This window comes from Mytilus galloprovincialis, chromosome 9, assembly GCF_965363235.1.
Source record: "Mytilus galloprovincialis chromosome 9, xbMytGall1.hap1.1, whole genome shotgun sequence".
Classification (NCBI taxonomy): domain Eukaryota; kingdom Metazoa; phylum Mollusca; class Bivalvia; order Mytilida; family Mytilidae; genus Mytilus; species Mytilus galloprovincialis.
Window position 1 is genome coordinate 50,710,612 of NC_134846.1, and position 11,682 is coordinate 50,722,293.

Genomic DNA, 11,682 nt, shown 5'->3' on the forward strand with positions numbered 1-11,682 from the left:
TTCAGTAATTGTCGTTGGTTCAGGTCAGTCATATTTGTTTTTGGTAATTTTTTTTTTTGTTATAAATAAGGCCGTTAATTCTGTCTTTTGAATTTTTGCACATTTGTATTGACGCGGCGGGGCATTTTATAGCCAGTGACTATACGGTATATTCCAATTGTTGAAGGCCATCCGATTGCCTCTAAATGTGTACCGTTGGTTTTCCCGTTTGAATGGTTTTACACTAGTAATTTTGGGGCACTTTATAGCTTGTTGTTCGATGTGAGCCAAGGCTCCGTGTTGAAGGCCTTACATTGACCTATAATGGTTTACTTTTATAAATTGTTACTTGGATGGAGAGTTGTCTCATTGACACTCAAACCACATCTTCCTATATCTACATCTACTTCATTTGAACATTGGATAGTTGTTACGTTGGCAATATCTGCTTTCTATATTGGTATATCTGCTTTCTATATTAACTATCGGCAGTGATATCAAATGAAAATTAATTTTTAAATTGAAAGACACATAAAAGCCTTTATCTTATAAATAAATTAAAGAATTTGAACACAATGACTTGTTTATATCGGTGTAATTATGATATATGACTATTTCTTCGTTTTCCAACAAGTGTGTTATTATTTTTTAACGTCACCAGTACAAAAATTATTGCTGCTAATATTATCAATTTTAAAAATAATGGTCCGTGGTTATAAAACCACCAAATTAGTTCTCCGTCCCAGCTATGCCAGCTGCCACCGTGATAATGCTTAAAATATTTCCCTTCATACAACGCGGGACTCACAATATGTATTTCATGCTTATTTTTGTATAATCCATATTTTGCGGTGAAATATAATGGACCTGCAGATAGCAACACTGTTAGGTATGGAATTGGATGTCTTGCCTGCGCTGGTATCAAACCAGATATCACAGATTTCATAAATGGATGACCTTTCGCAGAAATAAGCACCTCTAAAGAAAATCCGTATGGTCTAACTTCCATGACCCCGACCCCTTGATGACCTTCTATACTGGACAATATCTTTCTTATCGATTGATTATTACAACCTATATCCAAATCGGAATAAACGCCGCCATAATGGTACAACAAAAAATATCTTCCCGCGTCTGTCCGTGATATAGGAAAATGATAACTATGAAAAGCATTGTAAAACCATGGATACTTCTCCTTTATGAAAGTGTCTAACATTTTATCGGTCCATAACATGTACACGAAATCGTTGTATTTGCGTTTTAATGGATATATCACCGACTGATTTGTCCAAGAGGCCTGGGCATCTTTCCACTTGTCTGGAACATTTTTAGATTTCCAAGTTTGATGTATGATTAGAGGTATTCCATTAACAGTTGTCTCTGAAAGTGGATGTACACTCAATTGTTTTGGTGCCTCTGACATTTTTACCTTCCAGTTGAATCTTAAAATCGATGATATGATTAACATAAGTAGAGTTATAGCTATACAGATGAGTATTCCAATGAAAATCTTTAGTCTTTTCAGTATTCTAGTCACGGAAGCTTTCCTCATCATATCTGAAAAAAGAAGTGAAGTCGTGAAACGATTATATAATATTATCATATACCAAAAGAAGATGCAGTATGGTTGCCAATGAGACAACGCCACAAGAGACCAAAATGACACAGAAAATAACAACTATAAGTCACCGTAACATTGGGTAACATACCGCATAACGCATTTCGATCCTAGACATGATCGTTTGTTTCTCAATGTTAATACTAACTTGTTTATAAAGTTATATTTGTTTAATTTTAAGTTATTAACAAGTATATCAACTTCATTTGAACTTTGATGGATAGTTGGCGGATAGGTAATCATGCCACATCCTCCATTTATATATCAACAGTAAACAAATTTATTTTTACCAATGGTCTCTCTCAACTCTCCATTTCTTATATTTTGAGAGAAAAAATAATTGGATTTCATACCAGATCAGTTTTACTCCAGATGTTATTCATTTGTTTATTTTATTTAGTAACATCAGAGACATATAACACATTATATACGGTCTCTGGTAACACTAGTAACAATAAACTAGTAATGAGTTAATTTAATCAATATTTGGTGGGATTTGTGTTGCATAATTTGTAGTTTTCTGTGAACTTTTGTTTAAAAAAATTAAGAAGATATTTATGTGATTGGTAATGAGCACACAAATGACAAAATGACATAAATTAACATCTATATACATTTGTATATAGGTCACCACACGGCCTTCAACAATAAGCAAACCCTTAAGCATAGTCAGCTGTTAAAGGCTCCGAAATGCCAAATGTAGAACAATTCAAATGATAAAACTAACGGTCTGGTTAATGAACAAAATAATGAACGAAAAACAAATGACATAAAGCACCAAACGACAACCACTGAATTACAGGCTCTTGACTTGTGACGGGCATATACAGAATGTGGCGGCGTTAAACATGTTAGCGAACGCCAGACCTTCTATCCCCACCTATCATGTGAAAGTGGTTTGTTTGTAAGTGAAATGTCAAAATATGTGACAAGTTTTAATCCGTTTAAATGACACTCAAAACTAAATATTAATAATAAAATGACCTAAAGTGATTTAGGTCAAACTCGTAAATCGAAAAGAATTTGCGAAAAACAACCTGATTTTCTTTTTATGCGCTTTCTTTTTCTTTTTTTAATTTAATTTATTTTATCGCAATTTCTCTCAAAAATGGTTAACCATGAATACTGTAGCAAATAATAGCGGTTTAATCGACAAAATGATGCACTTAGGATAATATTATTTACAGAAATGTAGGACGAATCTTCGGATGGGGTCTGGATGCGCAATGAAGTAAATAAACATGCAATAAGAGCTTATGTGGGTAAAATGAAATAAATCCTAGAGTTTTCCATATAATTCCATCAACTTAGTACAATTAAATCAGATTTTAACACATAAGGAAATATTAATTTTTCACTACTTGTAAATTTAGTAAAGTTTTTACCTGGTTCAAGATGTCCGCCATGTTGCTGCGAAGGATTTTTTTTCATTTGAATGTCATTTCGAACAGTTATACACTTAATTTCTATATTAAATTGTTTTATTACTTTCCGCTGTACTACTATTAAATGGTCTCCCGCAATTCGTCATTCTATATGTATGTAAAAATATTTAGATTGTACATTTAGAGCGTTAGAGCAAGGATTTGTATACACTTTGTCCATACCAAATAAGTTTTACTCCTCTGTGTGTCTATACGTTTAGTTTATACAGTAACAATAAATTAATACAAGTACTCCTCAGAGTCCTGTCCGATTATATTTATGTACAACTCGTACAACGGAAATGCTTGAATAAAACTAGTAAGTACATCTAACTTTTAATCTATATTTAGTGGGATTCGTGTTGCTTAATCTGTAGTTTTCTGTGAACTGTTATTTTGTTTAATAAAAAAAGCCAGGACCGAATAGATTGGAAAATAGAAAAAAGTAGGACAGAGATTAAAACTAATACATAAAGACAGAACAAAATTCCAATCATAGCCACCCCACCTCTTTTCCCACATGCAAATGAAATGGTAGCTCCCTAACGACTTATTTTACATACATTGTCATCCTGCCTTTATTTTGCAAAGTTGCTCATCCTGCCTTTTTTTTTTTTAACTCAAATCTCTTGTCCGGCTTTTTTCAAATTTTATCATAGCCCCTCACCCCTCCCCCCTCCTATATAAATCAAAAGGTAGCTCCCTTAATCAAATGTCAAAGTATGCAAATTTGAGTCCGTCTTTGCTTTTTTTTTTAGAATGAATGGCACTCTGCAATAAACAAAAATTAAATGACACACAAGGAGTGATATCAGACAAAAGACATAATCTATTCAATTAGAGGAGCATTAACATGATGTGTTTTGTTCAATCTTTAATAAAAGTGAAATAATTATTCGCTTTTAGTAGCCAGTTTAACTGGTTCAATTCGGTCAAAATAAGCTAAGAAACATCGCTGGTGAATTATTCAATTGCAAGTTAATAATTCAACCTAATTGAATCCGTATTCATGTGACAGCTTCAATTTAACTTGTGACCAAGCATTATTTGTAATTTTTCTGCGCTTTATATTTGTTTTTATTTTATTTTTTAATCGCTTTTGTTTTCAAATGGTTAATCATGAATGTTACGTCGAATTATTATTGCAGAAAATAAAAGCACGAGTATCGACACAGTGATGCAATAAGATTACAATAATTTTCTATTGATCATGTTTATAAAAAAATTGAAAAGTTTTTACCTGCTTCGAGATTACCGTCCGCCATATTGCCGTGTAGGATTTTGTTCATTTGAGTTTTATGACTTTTCCTTGTACTACATGTACTATACAACAATAAAGCTATAAAACTTTCTATGACTTGTAGTCGTAAATTATGAAAATTACTATAGTATAAATAATTTATTGAGCATTTGGCAGATAATTGTGACACATTCTACAAAGTCAATACACCTGTTAGTCTGCTCACTTTTGTAAGACCTGGTCCTGATGTTGATTCCCAGGTGTCCGGTTTATTACCGTGTTTGTTTTATCGTATAACTATGGATTCTTTTCACTGCTGTGAATTTGATACGATATTTCTCCACTCGAGACAGTAAACTTTTAAAACAAATAACGCGAAGCTCGCCGGACGATTTAAATATTGAACATTTTACTATTGATAGTTGAGAAATATTGTCCTGCATGAGCTTTGGTAGTAGAACTTGTTTCTCTGGTTATTAATATGTGATAAGCAGACAACTAAAACCTTTCTTTCATTAGAACTATGTGATCTTTCTATGTAATGACATCAGGCATAACATTATGGCCACATTTTTCGTGATGTATGAAGAGGAGAGCAAGACAATTTGTCGTAATAATTAAAGTTTGACCAATAAAAACAGATATCAAACAAACTAGACAAAAAAAAAAATAAAAACAAAAGACAAAAAAAAAAAATAAAAACAAAAAACAAAAAGATCAGGAAAGAGATAAATCGGTAAAGAATAAGACCCATAAGACCAATTTTGACTTTAAAATATAGTATGTTTACAAATCTGTATCCCAAGCTACCCGCGACATAATAAATTATGTCTGTCTAATTCTATGATAATCTTCATATATGCAATAACTGTTTGTCAGTAACTCAGAGTTTTGTATGTTGCTTTTAAAATATGAAACCTGCCACAAAATAGTAAATAACACTGAAAGTTGCGTTAAGCACGTATTAAACAAACAACTTTGAATCTGTTCAATCTTTTATGAAAATCATTCTATAACAATTTCTAGGCAGATTTTTGTCCATCGTTCTTTTTTTTAAAAATAATTTTACGATTTCAAAAATAAATATTTCATCCCATTTTTGTTTTATAAAACACAATAGAAACATTATTTATGTTTTAATCATTAAAAATCGAGGGGTATAACGTAAACAATGGACAGCATTACTTTGTATATGACACACTTTTTGTTATAAACACCTGCGTCTTATTGAAGCCAGACTCTAAGTCTCTGTTGGTTGTTTGTGTTGATTGCATGGTTGCTGTCTTATTGTCACGCATCTCCCATTTATTTTTCGTATATACATCTTAGATTGGTAAAATAAAGTGGAAAAAGTGTTTTAAACCAGTGTTTTGAAAAAGTTGAAGTCTGAAATTCAAATAAGATTGAGGATTTGAACCGATTTTCATATACAGTGGAGATCACTTCTAACCTCTCATTAGAACTGTCAGAATATTCTGTCATAGAACTGTTCTAACCTGTCCTAGAACAGTTCTACCTAGAACAGTTCTACCCTAGAACTGTTCTAAGTAGAACTGTCAGAATCAGTTCTAGGTAGAACTGACTAAATCAGTTCTAGGTAGAACTGTCAGGATCAGTTCTAGGTTAGAACTGTCTAAATCAGTTCTAGGTAGAACTGTCCAAATCACTTCTAACCGTAGAACTGTCAGCAGAACTGACTAAATCAGTCAGGACTGTAGAACAGTTCTAAATGACGTCACTGCAGTAAGGGCACTTTAGAATTTAGAAGAAATAAATCACTTCCAATTACTTTGCTATATATTAAATAGCAGATTTTCTATATTTTTTACTGATCAAACGACTTTTATTACGTTACATGTACAAATATCGAAGTGAATAGAAGGTTACCCAACTCATCGGAGAAATATTTTTATAAGATTGCATACGTAAACATCATTGTTTACGTTTCTTCGTTCCCCATTTTTAACAGTCTCTTCCAAAATAAAACTGCATTTAATTCATGGAATTTTAATCGTAATTTACCTTGTTTGCCTTGAATTTACATTCATTTAAGATTCTGTTTTGACAAATGTTCAAACGAAAATTGTACAGTGGATGAATTATGAAATATTAATGAAAAAAGTGTTGTACAACGTAAAAAAACTATATATACATTTGCACCATCTCGTCAATTTAGCCAGACTTATCCATAACGATTATAAATGATATCTGGGAGTCTGCAACTCAGAAAAATATACTGGATCTGAACATGAATGAAACATTTGCCCCTGGACGTTCGGCTACAAACAAAATCATGCATTTTTCTCTGCCTTCTTCAAATGATATTAATAGTATACTATTCCAAGAAGAGAACTCCCCATACATGTACTTTTTATTTTATTTTTAAAATAAAGTATATGAATCAGTCATGTGAGTGTTGGATGATGCCATTAAATAGATTTGTTTAAAAAAAAAAAACCATCACAAACTACTGACTTAAACATGTTAAAAAGTCACTTTAGCATGTTTAATGACGGTTCATTATTATGGACACACAGAGGAAATAACGGCGCGCTAAATTCTTAGATATGGTATAAATACACCTTGTCGCTATTTGTCTGCCATTACTGGATATCACACAGGTTCCCGTATAATGTTGACGTAATAAAACAAAATATCTGACGCCACAATGGAAAAGTCATTGTTGTATGCTTCGAAAGTTCAAGAGGCCGGGTTAGCCAGGATTAGCGATAAGGTGTATTGTGTTTCAAAGTTGGTGTCATTTTTATCATATGATCCGTCCTCACATAGAAATAATATTGGTTTACCATGCTTACAATGAGGCCATATATTACATGTATATTTACATGATAAAGTGTATAAAAATTCAATATTTTGAATAAAAAGAGGACCTGCTGATATTCTAAATTGATGTGGAATTTTTTTTGTAGCCAATGTGTTCCAATATTCATTGATATTGCTGTCATTTGAATTATACAATCCATCGTAATATGTATTACTATAAGTGATTTAGTATGCGGCTATATATATCATGATTTACATAACAAAGTGTAATTATGGTCAGTTTTGGTTGATGCTGTCACATATGGTCAGTTTTGGTTGATGCTTTCAAATATGGTTAGTTTTAGTTGATGCGGACAAATAATTTTGTTATATTCATGAGTCAGTCTGAGATATCGAAACTACTGAAATTAGTTTACGATTCAAAATTTTGATGAAAAAGAGGACATGCTGGCACTATAAACTGATGTGAGCATAGTTTTATTTTCCAATATTGCTTTCATTTATATTAAACAATCCATCCTGATATAAAAATATACGTGATTTACTTTGCGGCTATTAAGATTGACATCATGTACATAATAAAGTGCAAATATGGTCAGTTTTGGTTGATGCGGACAAATTATTTTGTTATACCAGTCAGTCTGAGGTATGAAAACTACTGATATTTGTTTATGATGCAATATTTTGAATAAAAAGAGGACATGCTGGCATTCTAAATTGATGCAAATGAAATTAGGTAGCATTGTGTTCCAATATTTCTATCATTTGTATTTTCATGATTTTACAATCCATCCTTACATAAAAATATTAAAGATTTACTATGCGACTATAAGAGTTACATAAAAAAGAGCAAATATGGTCAGTTTTGGTTGATGCGGTCAAATATGGTCAGTTTTGGTTGATGCTGTCAAATATGGTCAGTTTTGGTTGATGCTGTCAAATATGGTCAGTTTTGATTGATGCAGACAAATAATTTTGTTACATGATTACATGTTACTGTCAGTGTGAGGTATAAAAACTACTGATATTTGTTTCTGATGCGATATTTTGAATAAAAATAGGAAATGCTGGCACTCTCAATTGATGCGAGAAAAAAAATTGTGGTCATTGATTTCCAATATTGTAGTTATTTATATACTACAGTCCCTCTTGACCTAAAATTATATCTGAACTACTGTGCAGCTATTTAGATTTACATTAAAAAAAAAGCAAATATGGTAAGTTTTGGTTGATGCGGTCAAAAGATTTTATTATACGACTCAGTCTGAAGTATGAAAACTACTGATATTTGTTTATGATTCAATATTTTGAATAAAAAGAGGACATGCTCATTGGCAGATCAAGGGGGGGGGAGGGGGTTCAGGAGTTGGAACCCCCTTTTTGACGATCAATGCATTTGAATGGGAACATATAGTTGGAACCCCCCCTTTTTAAAATGGCTGGATCTGCCCCTCCATGCTGGCACTATAAATTGATGCGAACAAAATTGGTTTCCAATATTGCTGTAACTTGTATAGTACAGTCCCTCTTGACATAAAATTAAAACTGAAGTACTGTGCAGCTATATAGATTTGCAGAAAGAAAGAGCAAATAATGTCAGTTTAGATTGATGTGGTCAAAAGATTTTTGTTCAACAGGTCCGTCCGAGGTATGAAAACTACTCGTAAACAGATATTACATTTGGTTAATGAGGTCAGATAATTTTGTTATGTGATAACCAGCCATCCTGACTCCCAGAATAACAAATGTAAAACAATTCAAATAATACCCCCCCCCTCATAATACTAATTAACGGCCTAATTTATGTACAAAAAATGAAAGAAAAACAAATATTTTATGTTACACATCAACAAAAGAAAATCACTGAATTACGGGCTCCTGACTTGGAACAGGCACATACATGCAGAATACGGCGGGGTTAAACATGATCTCTTGCCGATTATAAATCTGAAATAAAACCGGCAAAATAGCAAAACTCTATATAATATTAATCGCTATTTTGCCGAAGCCTTTATATTAAGACAAATATTTCTTGAAACTTATAAATCAATTCTAGCCGTAGAATTTATAAATCAATTTTAGCCGTAGAATTTATAAATTAATTCTGGCCGTAGAATTTATAAATCAATTCTAGCCGTAGAATTTGAAATCAATTCTAACCGTAGAACTGTTCTAGAAGTAGAACTGACCAAAAATTTGGTCATTTCTAGCTAGAACTGTCTAAAACTGTTCTAGGGTAGAACTGTCAGGACCAGTTCTAGCTAGAACTGTCCAAATCAGTTCTAGGTAGAACTGACCAAATCAGTTCTAGCTAGAACAGTTCTGACCTAGAACTGACTAAAAGGTGTCAGGCTGACAGTTCTACATACTGTTCTAGAACAGTTCTCCTGACAGATTCTGACAGAATTTATGAGAGGTTAGAACTGATCTCCACTGTATGTGCGATACAGAGTTTTTCATAGATGTGGTATGAGTTCTTTTGAGACAACTCTCCATATTCAAGTCAGAATTAATAAAAGTAAACCATTATAGGTCAAAGTATGGCCTTCATCACGAAGCCACTGAGACTCCCGACGAACAGCAAGATATAAAGGGGCCCCAAAATGACTAATGTAAAACCACTCAAACGGGAAAACAAACGGTCTAATCTATATAAAAAAAAAAACAAACGGTCTAATCTATATAAAAAACGAGAAACCAGAAACACATATGAACCACACCAACAAACGACAACTAATGAACATCAGACCAGTCTAGATAAAAAAAAAAGGATTTTGACAGTTAATGGCCGAAACGCTCACTATGCCTTACCTTCAAACACATCATAATAACTCCTCGTTGGTAACATCATACTATTTTCCATTTAAAAATTATATAGTTTAACGTTGTTAACATTCTCTGAACAAACATAATGTGTGCTGTCCAATGTTATACTGCAAATGGATTTTTATTAATGTTTAACACGAAGACTAATAATATGTTTAAATATTTATAACTGTTTGAATTTGCCATTTAAAAGAGACACCTTATCCTATTTAATTGGGCATGATATAATGCAGAACGTTCTGCCAAACATCGTCTGTAATTTTTAAGGACAAGACTCCATCATATATACATTGTATGTATATTTTGCACAACTGAAAAAGGGGGAGGGGTTTCAATTGAAGTCTTACATTTGTAGTTTCCTTTGCTTATATTTTACTAATTGCACACAACAAAATCTTTAAGACGTTGATTTTATGCTGTGACAATTGCAGTTTCAATTAATAAAATCAAGTAACACATGTTTACAAGAATTAAACTTACCTTACAAATTCTCTATATTTTGTCCTCAAATTTACGAAATTAATAAACAATGTCAACAAACGTGTTTCGCCATGAATAACTACATGTAATTATTATTTTATTGGCATGAGTGAACACATTACTATTTTGCAAACAATGGGTATTTAAAAATAGTTGGGTCGATTTAAATCTAAAACCCGGACATTTTTGAATTTACTTTACCCATAAAATACATACTATACTAGAGGATTAAACTAATTTTGACACAATGTACGCGTAATTTTATTTAATAGTGTGTATTATAACATGTATATTGTATTTCGGATCCATACGTATCTACCCTCAGATTATGTACCAGTTTTTCTGATCACGGTGATATATTAATTAGTTAATCGGTACATTGACAACAATACAGTACAAGTAATAGCTTTCATAAAAAACTTGCCGGTTTTTTTTTTTTGGTATTTTATTTAGGTTACACATAAAATTGTATACTTTTTGCTTTGTAGTTTCATCTATTCAGAATACTGCTCTGCCTATAAGTTGCAATGGGGGGATAATGAAGTAGAATATAGGAAAGGCCAATATATTATTTTTAGCATACACAGACAATTGTGTACTTTTTGCTTTGTAGTTTCATCAATTCAGAATATTGCTCTGTCTATAAACTGCAATGGGATGATAATGAAGTGGAATAGAGGAAAGGCCAATATATTATTTTAAGGATAAAACATTTTCTTTTTGAGTGTTGCCTTTTTAACCAATGGAAAGAGCTTTAAAAGTTCTTATACATATCACCTAAGTTTTTCCTTATTAAGTTTTTTTTATTTCTGATTTAGGTTAGGGATGGGTTGGATGCCTGCAAAAATGGTTAACCGGTCCGCACGGTTTCATCCAGTCAGATAAGTCATAAGTAAGGTAAGTGTATGCCTTTTGTTGGTCTGCTGGCTACTTTAACTGAGCAAAATGTCTGCATATATCCAACATTGTATTGTTATGAATCACAGTTTATGACCAAACTCAGTAAAGAAATTTAATTGATGAACTCAACCACACTTACCGTTATCTTGATATTTTTTCGTTAAATAATCAAGAATTTTCTAAATATACTGCCGAAATTTACCAAAAAGGAACTTATGTTAAATAAATCAAATTAAAACGGTATTACTGTCCATTCCTAGATTTGGACATTTCGGTTTTACACGGGAGACTCGTAACTTAGATTTACGACAAATGGGACGATTTTTCATTCTCTATTGTTTATTTTCCCTTTTTGGACGGTGATGTTCCGTTGGCACCATCTTACTGTTTTTATATTTCACATCTCGTGTGCTGTGCCCGTGTCTGTTGTG

At 32.3% G+C, this 11,682-nt stretch overlaps 1 long non-coding RNA gene across 1 annotated transcript; it reads right to left on the reverse strand.

The window, feature by feature from the left end:
• Window positions 1–499: 499 nt before the first annotated feature.
• LOC143045221 (uncharacterized) lies at window positions 500–10,472 on the reverse strand. The gene is made up of 2 exons (XR_012968908.1): window positions 10,352–10,472; window positions 500–1,536 (listed from the first exon to the last, which is right to left on the reverse strand). It is a non-coding gene; the product is annotated as an uncharacterized LOC143045221 (long non-coding RNA).
• Between the last annotated feature and the right edge of the window lie 1,210 nt (window positions 10,473–11,682).